The sequence below is a fragment of the Chiroxiphia lanceolata genome, chromosome 6 (assembly GCF_009829145.1).
Source record: "Chiroxiphia lanceolata isolate bChiLan1 chromosome 6, bChiLan1.pri, whole genome shotgun sequence".
In the NCBI taxonomy this organism is placed as follows: Eukaryota; Metazoa; Chordata; class Aves; order Passeriformes; family Pipridae; genus Chiroxiphia; species Chiroxiphia lanceolata.
The window spans coordinates 30,722,839-30,734,998 of NC_045642.1; the positions used below are offsets into that span (position 1 = coordinate 30,722,839).

A 12,160-nucleotide genomic window follows, 5' to 3' on the forward strand; every position below is an offset into this window, starting at 1 on the left:
AACAGTCGCAACAGGTGACCAGACCTGCTGTGTGACTCTGCGTCTTGAGTCTTACCTACTACTGTCCCTGTAATAGGGATAAAGGCCACCATGCATGTCAACTCAGGCTGAAGGGGCACTTCGGGCACTCCTTCAGGTTTGTTGTGACCCTGAGAAGGTGCTGGGGGGGGCAGAGTGGTTTGTACCACCCCATACACAAACCAAGGCCTCAGACAGGAATCACCTACATATTCCTTTCAACTCTAGTCTGATGTGTGGTATTTTCTCCTCTCTGCCATTGGATTTTATCTTCCCTTTTCACTTAAACACAAATAACTGGAATTGAATTTTCCTGCCTGTGATTACATAAGGTTGCTATGGATAAGCACTTAGCAGGTTCATTCTCCCTCTCCTCTGCCACCTATTCCTTCCATCAGGTTCTTTGTTTGGCCTTGTCATCACCTTGACATTACAGTCCGCTTTCCAGAATACGTGAAACTTTGGTCACAGTGACACTCGAGGTCTTCCTAACAGCTCCTACACAAGCTCATCATTGCTAGTAACAGAGCGGAGGCAGTGAAGGCAGGAAGCATTTTAGCTGAGAGCCATGTTTGATCTGCCCAGTAGGAGAGGCCAGGCAGACAATAACACAGGCTTCTTGTACCAGATCATGCCAACAGTCTGTTTCCTGCAAAAGTCAACTCATTCAGAACAAAACAAAAAATGTTAGCATACGTAGATAGTTGTAAAGCAGAGTAGACAGAAATATTCCTTTCTTTCCTTCCCTTACAGAGAAGCCAAAGATACACTGTTACATTAAGATTTTTTCTGCTATGAATTTGAGCCTCCTTTTTTTCCCCATCTGATTTCATTTATCTCACCATGGTTTCTGGCTAGTAGTAGAAGCAAGAATTTAATTTCAGTATGATATCTGGATCTGGAACAAAACTTTCTTAGAACACAGGAATGTTTGATTTTGTGTGTGTTTTGATTTAACCCATTATTTTGCTGCATGAATCAAATTAGAAATCTGAATACATGTCTGACAGTCCCAAAACTTAGAGTTCTGAATCCATTGCTTCATCTTTAGCAGAAAGAGAAACAGAAACCAAATAAAAGTAAGGAAAAGGGAATAAAAATTAAATTTACAAAACAATTTTCCGAGAGCAACTGCTAAATTTCACAAGAATGTGCTACCTGCAGTTTTGGAATATCACCTTTCAACTTAAGATATTACAGATCCTGGTTATAAGAGTGCTAATTTCCAGGATGCAAAGCTGGGACACAAGAACTTCATTCCCAATACTGCCAAGCACACTGGGATTTTTCCTTATCATTTTTATCATCCAAAGAGAGAGAAATTCTCCTTTTTCCTGAAATTAAGTCTTTGCCTCTTATAAGGAAGCCCAAAGAAGCAAGTTGGCTGCCCAGAACTCAGAGGCTGCACAAATTGAAAGAGGAAAACATGAAGCACTACCTTTTCCTTGGAATGGGCACAGGTACGGCTTATTTTGGGCACAGGTGACTTAGGATTTGAAGATCATTGCTGGCATGCATTTCCATTGCCATGCTTTTTAATTGCTTCTCTGCATGATGGATGAGGTTTTTTGTTGAAATGAGGTCACTGTGTTTTACCCTTTCCTCACATGCTGGGACTGTTTGCTGTGTTGAAAAATATATTCACATCCTCTGAGCTGCGTCCTTGCACCATAAAGCAAAGCCGACTTCGGCTTCCTCCACTTGGCAATAGTAAAAGCCGGGAGCATTTGGGTGTAGGCCGCAATGGTGCACAGACTGCCCTCCACTGTGCAGGCACCTTTCCCAGGCCACAGGGGACACTGGGAAACTTTGGCCTTGAAGGTATAGGGTAATGATGTGCCTCACCAGGACCCACCTCTTACACAGCCATCCCACACTGGAGGGTAAGAGGGATCCTGAGCTCACCTCTCTTGTGCAATTTCAGGGAGAGGCAAGGGCTCTGGACCTCTGCCTCTTGGCAGTACCACAAGATAAACCTGCCACCTTTGTAATTTCTATCATTCCATTCACCCTCCATGGAGTAGCTCTGGATGTGTGCTCTAAGCCGTACTTCTCGACCTCCTCTTTCTTTTCAGTTCTCCTCATCCTCTGCACAAATAACTCCACTCTTTCAACAGCAGTCCAAGTAAAACTAAGAATTTCAAGAGAGGGAGGACACTGCTGATATGTACCCAGCCCAAAATATATCTGCCAAACTCTAGAGCCCTGAGCCAGCTGGAATGGGCAGGGTGGAAAGGGAAAGAGTCCTATGCCAATGCACTGCTCAAATTTGACTCAAGAGAAAAAATCCTTTAATGTGACAACACAACAGGGCACCACTTCCCATTTCCACACAACCAAAGTCTCTGGACAGCTTTGATCAGCTGTAATGTGTAACGTTCAGTGTATGGTGGCTTCAGTCACTCAGCCTCCCAAGTCAGCCCTGGAAGAAAAGAAAAAAACAGATACATGCATTTGCTCCTTCCCCTAATCTGAACTTGACAGCCATTTATGGCCTCCCCCAAAGACGGGCTGATCTCTTGTCCCTGACCTTTGCTGTAAACTCCAGCATTGTCATTATCTCCATTAGAGCCTCCTGAGTCTGCTCTATTGCCCTCTGAGCCTGGCACTGGCTAAGGACACACCAAACAGCACTAAGTAAGGGGCTCTGTTTACATGGCAGAGACCCAACAACTCATCAAGCCCCTTAAAAGCCACGAGAAGACATTTGAAGAAAGCAGGACTGCTGCAGTACCAACATTGTTTGTTCTGACCACTAACCTCTCTGGCTCCACAATAGCAACATGGTGAAGACATTTGATAAAAAAGTGGAACTTCAATAAAATAACTCCTGTGCTTGCCAAACACTAATCTCAGTCCCTTCGGAAGGCTCTCCCTAGAGTTCATGGTCATACCCTGACATGTAGGGTGTTCCACAGCTGGGCGCTCTCTGTGCCTTGTCCCTTGTGCTCTCCAGTCCCTCGCTTTTTGGGAATTAGAGCCTGGAGAGGTCAGAAGCTCCAATCACATCAAATGAAGCTGTGGCAGACAGCCCTAAATTATTAATGTCTTTAAATACTAAGTGCACTCGGGAACCAATTCAGCCTCCAGCACACAGGCTGTGTATCAACACAGTCCCAGAGGAGTCACAAAAAAAAAGCTCACTAAGGACTGTGAAGCAGCAGTTCTGTTTGCACTGACATATTTGTCTCTCCCATGGACAGAAGATACACACAGTCATGAATCACTGTTTTGTAAGCATGTCCACTCTTCGCTTGATGTTTCAGCCACTCCTTGTCCCTGAGAGACACAGCAGTCCTAACTAAAAGCTCCAATTTATTAACGTTTAAGAAGACAGTCTTGCAACCTGTGAGAAGACTATGAGATAACCTTTCAGTTATATGGCAAGAGAATCATACCTCCACATCTAAAATTTTGCTTTAGTAAGGACTCTGATTCTGTCACTGGAAAGACTTGCAATTCATTAACATAGCTCTGCTATGCACAGTTTGATATTTATCTTTAATCACATCCCTTTAAAACTAACCTTACTGACAGCTTACTTCTGTAAGCTTCCATTTTTTTATTGATTTAGTTTCATCCCCCTATGACTGCAGTGGCTTCTGCCTCTGGCTCCTCTGGCTACAGACCACTGCCACAACGGGCCTGCAGATAATAACTCTGACTCAGATGTGTTTATTAACAGTTTGCTGTTTTCATGTAGCTTTAATTTTGTACCAAGAGGAACTGATGCTGGTTTTTGCTCCTGTTTCAACATCTAGCAGATGCATGAAATTCCACATATTGTAGGCAACGGGAAGAAAGCTCTAACTTCAGCTGTTTAGGATGTACATGCACAAACAACACAATCAAAGTACATGCTTCTCCTGTTTACCTCCTCCACACGTTAGTTTTTCTGCTCGCTTTCTCTACTCTTCTGGGAACGTATCTCTTTCATTTCTGCTCATCTCTCTCCCACACCCATAGGCATGCACTGATTTGTTATTGCTAAGTCACTTGCGATTACAGGTCTGGATAGTTAGTTTATTGCAGGGTTGTCCTTGGCTTGATAGGCTGCTTGCTGTTTTGTTACTACAGTGCTAAAGCCTCATTCCTCCAGTTTGCTCTCTTTCACACACACAGCACACCCCCCCCCCCCAAAATATTAATTTTGAAATGGCAAACACAAAAATTGACTTGGCGTTTGCAAACAATTCAAAAGGGAATGTGGGAAAAGGGGGTTACAGGTCCTCTAAATGCAGCCTCCTTTGCCCTGCCTAACTTGTCTGCATGTTTGCCATTTTTTCTGTGGTACTGGCATATAAAGCTTCAAGTGCCACAAAAGGTGCATGCCCATTTACTTTGCTTGGCTGCAGAAACTCAGGCACTGCATAATCATCTGCAAAGCTGTTAGCTGGAGCTAGGGAAAACTAATGGTCCTTTTTGGCTATACAGACTTTGACAATAGCTGTTACAAGTTAGATTTGGCTCTCAGCAATACGCAACAAACACGAAGAACTGAAAACCTCTAAAAATTATTACTGATGTATTTACACTTATCAAATATAATAGCAAATCCCTCCCCTGAAATGTGTTTCAGGCCTCTTTCAAAAAAGGGGAATTTCAAAGGCAAACCTACACCTACCCTCACAGCAGACAGAATTTCCGTTCTGTTTCGAAAAGTCCTGTGTATACCCCTACTGCATTCCTGTTCTTCCCCCTCCCACCAAAAAAAAATAAGGCAAACTTCTGGGCATAGCTTAAAAGCCACAGAACTTCCTCCATGTGTGTATTCTCCAGCTCCACTGCAGATATTTGGAGTTACATAAAACTGGGCAGTTAGTGCTTCTGGCAGCTGAAAAATTACAAAGTTCAGGGACTGAGGAGGGCGTAGGCCAAGCTGAAGTTTTCCAGAGAGCAATACCAGATGGTGTGGAGGAAAAAAAGCTTCTCTTTCGGCTCAGGAAGGTGAAGTTAGAAGCTCTGAACCTTAAAAAAATTTCAGGGAATATTCTCCATTCCCTGTTCTCTGTGAACATTGGTATTGGCAGTGCTGGTTATCAAGCATGACTTGGACCTTAAAAAGCAATGAATGTGCCTTTTTGTATGTTGCAATGCAAGGCCTTTACATTGACACGGCAGAGACTGACTGCTGCAGTTAACCCCTGTTAGCCAGAGCGGTGCGAGCCTTCTCCCTTATGAACCAGCAGCATGTTTCCATTTCCATTTGGACAGCTGACGCATAAGGATGAGATCAAAGTGCATCATAAACTGCAAACTACCAAACATGCTCCAAGTCAGCACAGATACAGTAGAATATGGTTTTGTGTTAGAACATCTGTTTACTGGGATGATGCTAAATTTAACTGTTAAATTTAAATTATGTCTGAAAACAGCCAACTCCAAAGATTTGGACTTAAAACTATGCAGGTAGGAAGAGTCATCCTTCTTATCTACTCTGAGTGCTAAATAGTGTGTGTGTTAGCATGTGTTGTAAGATGCTGGAATTCTTCAGTGTCAGTAGTCCCAACTGTGTTTTAAAACATCCTGCCTAGTCAGACTTAATTTTCTACCTCTGGACAAGGTTTGAAAACATGCTTTAAACTGTGACAAGCTGTGATCACACTAAGGGCAAAAGCCTTTAACCATGTGTTCATTAACAAAGACTGCTATATTGTGTCCAGTCTTACAGCATACACTGCAAGAAAGACATTTGTAAGCTGAAGTGAAGTCCAGTAGAGTGACCCTAAAATGGTTAGGGGCTGGCATATAAGAGAGGCTGTGAGAGCTCAAATTCTTCAGCCTAGGGAAGGCTAAGGCAGGAGACTTCATATAAGAAAAAAGAAATTTTTTATTTTAATGGAAATGCTGATAAAGAATCCAAATTTAGATGCTTTTCAGAAGATAATTTGTCTACTAAGATCTACAACTACTTACTTCACACGAGTGAAACCCAGTAATTTGATTTTTGATTCTTTTAACTATTTGATATGGAAACCAGCCCAAGTGGCCTAGGGAGGAGACACCATATATGACACGTTACCAAATACTACAAGCAACGGATTCATATTGTATTAAGGATGGAAATTTGTTTTAAAGACAGAATTTTCTGCACAGCATCATCAGTTTTCAGCGAAATAGGCATGGCAAGGTCAACTCTGTTTACCTATTTACTATGAATACAACAGACGAACTTCTCTAACTCAGCATGGAATCAGTCAGCTAACTAAATAAAGTAACTACTTATGTGCAGTGCGGTCTTGGTCAAGTCACTCAAAAGCTTACCACTTAAGATTATGGTTCTGCAGCAGTCTAAATTAAACTAACAGTTGGGTTATGTGGTCCAGCTCTGGCTATGTGTTCCCATTCCTCCCTTACACCCAACACATTGCTCATTACACTATTCACCAAGCTGTTTCCTGATCTAGGTCAACATAAAGATCACCTAACAAAAATTAACACAGTCTTTTGTACAAACTAGGATCACAATAATAGCTAAAGCTATAGGTAAGAAATGACATTTAACTTCAATTTCCCTTTTAATTTTAGACAACTGCAATTTTCCTCAGATTTGGGAGCTGCAGAGATTGGGAAGTTTTGGAAAATTTGATAAAATGCTCATTCTTATATCCAACATAAAATTTCAACATGCTTTCTGTGTTATTGTCACTTCACGTTTCTTAGGAAAAAGTTAAAGTGAAAATTAATGAAATTCAGTGAATGTCTGCTGGAAAATGTTTTCTTTATAACGAAAACATAGGCATGCCATGACAATACTTAGAATGGAAGGCAGAAAGCATTTCAGATAGTTTTTATATCTTAAATTTGTTACTTAGATGTCATTAGGCTACTTTAAAAAAAAAAAAAAGAAAGACCAGACATACCAAATGAAAATTAGGAAAAAGCCCTTTTTTTTCCCCGTTGTAGTACAGCTTGTAGGATCCAGGGTTCTGACCCTGTTAAGACCCTCAGTCTGGCAAGCAACTATTGCAAGCCACAGCTGCATCAAAGCTCTCTCCCTCTGTGTTGGAGCCCCCTTGCAGACTACAGTGATCTGCACAAGACAATTTTTTCCCTCTCTGTCTGGGATCTGGCAATGACCCCCTGCAACTTAACTGCTCTCCTCACCAGCCTTTTCTCCAGGCTATGTGTTGACCTGGCAAATGCTTCTAGCTGCAAGGAGATGAAAAGAAGGTAAGGAAAAAATGGGGGGAAAAAAACCCCATCCCTGCAGATGAAAGTCTGAGGCAGTGTTTTCCTTTCCAAAGTGCTGCTACATTCCCATAAGCTTGTGGTTTCCTGCGTTCTGTTAGAGGCCTTTTTTTCTTTTTTCTTTTTATAAATCCTTCTGGTGATATCTGAAGAGGGAAAATATCCAGCACTAACAGGAGGCCTTTTGTTCTATTCGTTTCTAAGTGGACTTTAACCCAGTTACTACAGAGTGAGTCACTGTAGAAACAAATAAAATAAAAGCTCTCTGTTTTGTCCCTCTGGACAGGTCAGGGACATGTGAAGTTCTATTCTCCCTCATCTGTTTTTTTGAAAGCAGTACTAGATCTGGCATTGCACTGCAATAATAATGAACATAGTTTATGGCTGTTCTTTTTTATATGTCCTGGCAACCCCTACAGAGCTGATATTCCAATAGAGCCAGCATTTCAGTAACAAAATAAATGCACAGGGGCTTATCTTTGGGTAATGAGATGAAATTAAACCACCAAAAGGCTGGCTACCAGGGCCCAGTAAGATGTAAGTGTAAAACATATAGGTGAATACCTGAGTTATTTTGGTCCCTTGTCAGATCTCAAATATTTTGGTGACTCACAGTAAATAACTGCTTGCCACTGAATATGACTTTAAGATTCTCTTAGTATCAGGCTGAATTTTAGGCTGAATCTGATGGTTGAATTTTGGTCATTTGTTGCAGTTCTGATTGTTATGACAAGTTATACCCTGTTACCATACATCAATTTTAGGATAAATCATTATATATTTAGATCCCAACCACCTAAATTAAAACACCTAAGAGAAAAGGAAAAAAAAAAAGGCATCCTATGCATAGGCCTGTGATTCCCTGGGTTTACTGATCTCTGGAGGCTCTGGAAAGTCTGTGCACAAGATTGCTCCTCCTCTTTCTCCCCTTCTCGCATAAGCCTGCTTTCACTGAAAATCTTTTTAACTCTTTAGCGTCCCCTTACTACTGAGCTCTGAGCACTGCCAAAACAGGTGCCTGTTGTGGCTGGCAAGTGCAGAAGCTGGCTATACACTTGCTTTTGCCCCTCTTTTGTTCCCTCCCCTACAGCTGCTTACTCAGTTGCTTATTTAAAGCCATTGTGCTGTTTTCCAACAGCCTTCTTTTTGGTCCAGGGTACTCCAGTTTGTTTGTAAAGTGGGGAAGTTTAATTCTGGGAACAAGATAGTAGGAGGAAGAAGTAGTAGTAGGAAGTACTTAGTACTCGTAGAAACACATTTCTCAGCAGGGGAATGGGCCTTCGTGTAAAGCTAGGACAGTGACAAACAGCAACACTTAGGAGAGAGGATTTTGTACAAGAATATGACCATGCAGTGCTGCACAGAGAACTAAACACAGGTAAAGCCAAGACTGTTCTGGGCAACGGGTGTGAGTCAGCAAGAGTTTCACATGTGGCTAGTATTGTGCTGGGCATGGGAGGACAGAAAGCACAGAGGAAGAGGACTATACTGATGCCAGAATCGGTGTGTAGAGTCAGGACTGAGCTCAGCACCATGCCAGGCTTCCTGCTGCTCCCCTTTCTCTCTTCTATTTCCCAGCAAAATTGTCATCCTACAGCCACAGCACTCTGGGACTGTATGCCTGGCACAAGTGGCAAATGTTCCCACACCTGCTGAGAGCTGTGTGGAAACACTGTCCTAGCTGCTGAGGTTTGCTGGAGAAGTATTTTGATCATGCCTCCTTCTCCTGGTTCCATTTCTTGTGTGTCTTAATGTTCCTCAACTCTGAAACAGTCCAGAAACAGTTGGTCAGCCCCTTATGCTGTGCCAGAACAGAGCTTCTTTTAGCCTTTTACTCTTAGTAAAAAAGTAAAATGCACGTCAAATGAAAAGTGAATATGAACTGTTAGGCTATTGATTTCTTAACACACCATATACTGTCTGCAGGAACCTATCAGTCTACACAAGCTGCAGCAGTTCAGCAAAGGCTCTGCGATCTTGGTGCTACCCAGCATCATTATTCTTACCTAACTTATCCTTTGATTTATTTTGCAACAGGCATAAGAGACCAAAATATGGTCCAGGTTTAACATAATTTCAGAGCATAGGTGTCTGCATTACTCTTTCCTTGTTATAATAGCAGCAAGGGAAACACAGACAGATTCTTCCCTTACCTTGTTCCTTGCTACTACAATATCAGGGTTTCACTGGGATGGTCCTCACACCACTTGTGCCAAGAGAAAAAATGCAAAAGAAATTCTATCCCAACTAGAGACCTGGAGGGGTTTCAGAGCCTGTCAAGGGCAAGTAAAGCAGCAAATCATTCTGAAGTTCAGATGGCAGATTCTTTGGAACAGTTTCCAAGCAAATTTATGTTCATTTCTTGGCTGAACACAACTTGAAAAAGAAATTAGAATGGTGAACATGGGGAGAAATTTGCGATCAGCAGAAGTAAAACATCTGTTTTATCGGAGACAATTGAACTCCACATGTTGTCAAAATCACATAATTCTAGAAGTGCCAACCTCTTTGTGGGTTGCTCTGAGAAAGGTCACGTCACTGAACTCTTGGTGACTGAATGGCTTTTGTACTGGAAAATCCACTGCCAGATGTGCAGTGTATGCTGGAGCTTGATGCAATTTGCTTTGCTATCTCAGTCAGAGGGAAAAAAGAGATCACAAGGAGACACCCTACTTTAGGAGAGTAAGCTGGTATCATAGATCCTGCACAAGTTGTGCTTGTTCTCATTTCTACTGAAACATGTTGAACATGTTCACTGCTACAGAATGTTTCCTCAAGTTGTCAGTGAGATAATCAAATACCTTTACCTCAGCCTGATTGGTTTACAGGAATGGCACTCATCAATATAAGTACAGGTTACAAATCAGACTCAACGCTGAAACAGTCTTTATGTTCCTCTGGAGGACATCATGCTACTGAGATAAGCACTAACCTAAGTTCTTGCTAGAGCATTCCATGTATAGTGTAGGCAGAAGGAAAATATTTGAATCTCCTTTCAGTACAGAGTTCTTTCCCAGTTCTGAGCACTAACAACTGGGCTCCTTAGATGTACTATCAATTCTTTTGCCTCTTAACCATCGAGTCTCTGACACCAATAAAATTATGACCACCAATTGTAGAAGCACTGTAATGCTCACATCACGTGTCATCTGTTTCCCTTCTCTGTTTCATACATAGAGGCTGTAGGCTGTGTTTGTGCATGTGACAGAGGGAGGAGAAATAAATGACACATGATTCAAGGGTTACAGCAAGACTATGTGCATTTGCTTCGGGACACAACAGCATGGCATAAATGAGTGCAGTGTGTTTGTATGACATGGAGGCACATGACTATGCACACCACTGGGCAGCTCTGTAAAGAGGTCAGTGGAACTGATTTTCTTTTGTAAAAGCTGTTCTCCCTGCCAGAATTTTCCTTTTCTGTCACAACTCTTGCTTTGCAACATAAGAAGATTCTCAGTGAAATCTGTTTTCTTGACACTGCAGATACTAGGAAAGCTTAAGAATTTTCTGTGTATCATCTTATGCAGAGTTAAAATGTGCAGCAATGACATGCAGTACATTATATAAAAACTTGATTAGAAAATGGGTTTAAGCAATAGAATATAACTCGTACCCATCTGTCATTCAAGAAGGGATGCACAAAAGACCCTGTCACTTAATTCAGTAGGGTGATCAGTGGGTCTGCCTGGGAATGTACTTATTTACAAAAGGGCACATTATGGCTTTAGAGCTTGTTGGAGTGAAGCAGGCTTAAATGTGAGTGTACATATGAACCATTCTATTTTATAACTTGTAAGTTGCTCTTTCCGAGGTACTCCACCCTCCAGTGACCTTTTGCTCAGAAATTAACCTAATCCACACACTAACTGAGCTTCCCTCCTTCCTCACTATCACCAAAAGCTTTCTGCATATTTGCATTGAGCGCAAAACTTCAGTTACTCATCTATTTTTATAACTCCTGAAGTCAGTTTATGATGAGTTTTACCAGTTGCTTACAGCAGGTTGCATTGCTTACATTTAGTAGGTAGTATGGTCAGGTATGAGTTCTAAAAAGATTTTGCATCAACAAACAAATAATAAAAAAGTGCAGAAAGCAATTTGAGCAGAGGACTTAATTTCTGCTAAGACCTTTGACAGTAGATTCATTGGCTTCCAGCTGATGAGACAGACTTTCAGCTCCTTGCTGGCTTTATTCTCACATGATCTGAAGGCATTTGGATAGTGCATTTTAAACCAATTGGTTGTTTTCTCAGAGTCTACATAGAGGTCGGGGAGAAAGGGGAATATCTTTCTTGCTAATGTTAGCCAGACAATGGCAGCTTAACTGTAAAGCCCCCTAAAAGAGAATAAGCCTATTGTGTTCCCAGTGTGTTTCCCACATTTCAAAGGCCACTAAGTAGCACCAGCATCTTTGCCTCTGGGTTACTGAGAAGACAGACTCTTATGCTTATTAAATGATGGCTTTCCCTAATGATTTGAAACAAAAAAGGCACACACATACAAAACCAGAGATGGGCACATTTAAGGCTTCTCCTGCCACAAGGTCAAACACATGAAAAGACACAAAAAAAAGTTTGGCCCCAAGATACCAGAGTAGACCCACTTCCCCATCTCTCCCACACTGGCCCTTACTCTATTTTCTGCTGCAAGAGCCCCCCGTTCCTGCACAATTAAGCTCAGCACCAATGGCAATTCTGCTGCCGCTCCTTCCACTTGGCTTCACTGCTGAGAAAGGAGTTTGTTCAGCGGGGAGGTGGGCACTGCTGCCTGAATAGTCTCTGAAGCATTCATTATCTCCCACCTAATTACATGGCCAGCATAGTGGTGGTGTTGTGGGAACATTGCATCACATTAATCAGCAAGGGGATGTGCCAAGATGAAAGGGTCCCCTTGTGTCTGCTCTTGGCTGTGGAAAATGGGCAGGAGGGTGGGGGAAGGAGCGGGGTAT

At 42.0% G+C, this 12,160-nt stretch overlaps 1 protein-coding gene across 10 annotated transcripts in view; it reads right to left on the minus strand.

Annotated features, from left to right (window-relative positions):
* RAD51B (RAD51 paralog B) overlaps nucleotides 1-12,160 on the minus strand; it is a 426,980-nt gene that overhangs the window by 98,710 nt on the left and 316,110 nt on the right. Inside the window, exon 12 of one of the 10 annotated variants that reach the window (XR_004357586.1) lies at nucleotides 9,363-9,482. The exons of the other annotated variants lie outside the window; for them this stretch is intronic. The gene's annotated coding sequence lies outside the window, so the exon portion shown is untranslated. The remainder of the gene's footprint in view (nucleotides 1-9,362; nucleotides 9,483-12,160) is intronic. 10 annotated transcript variants of the gene reach the window in all.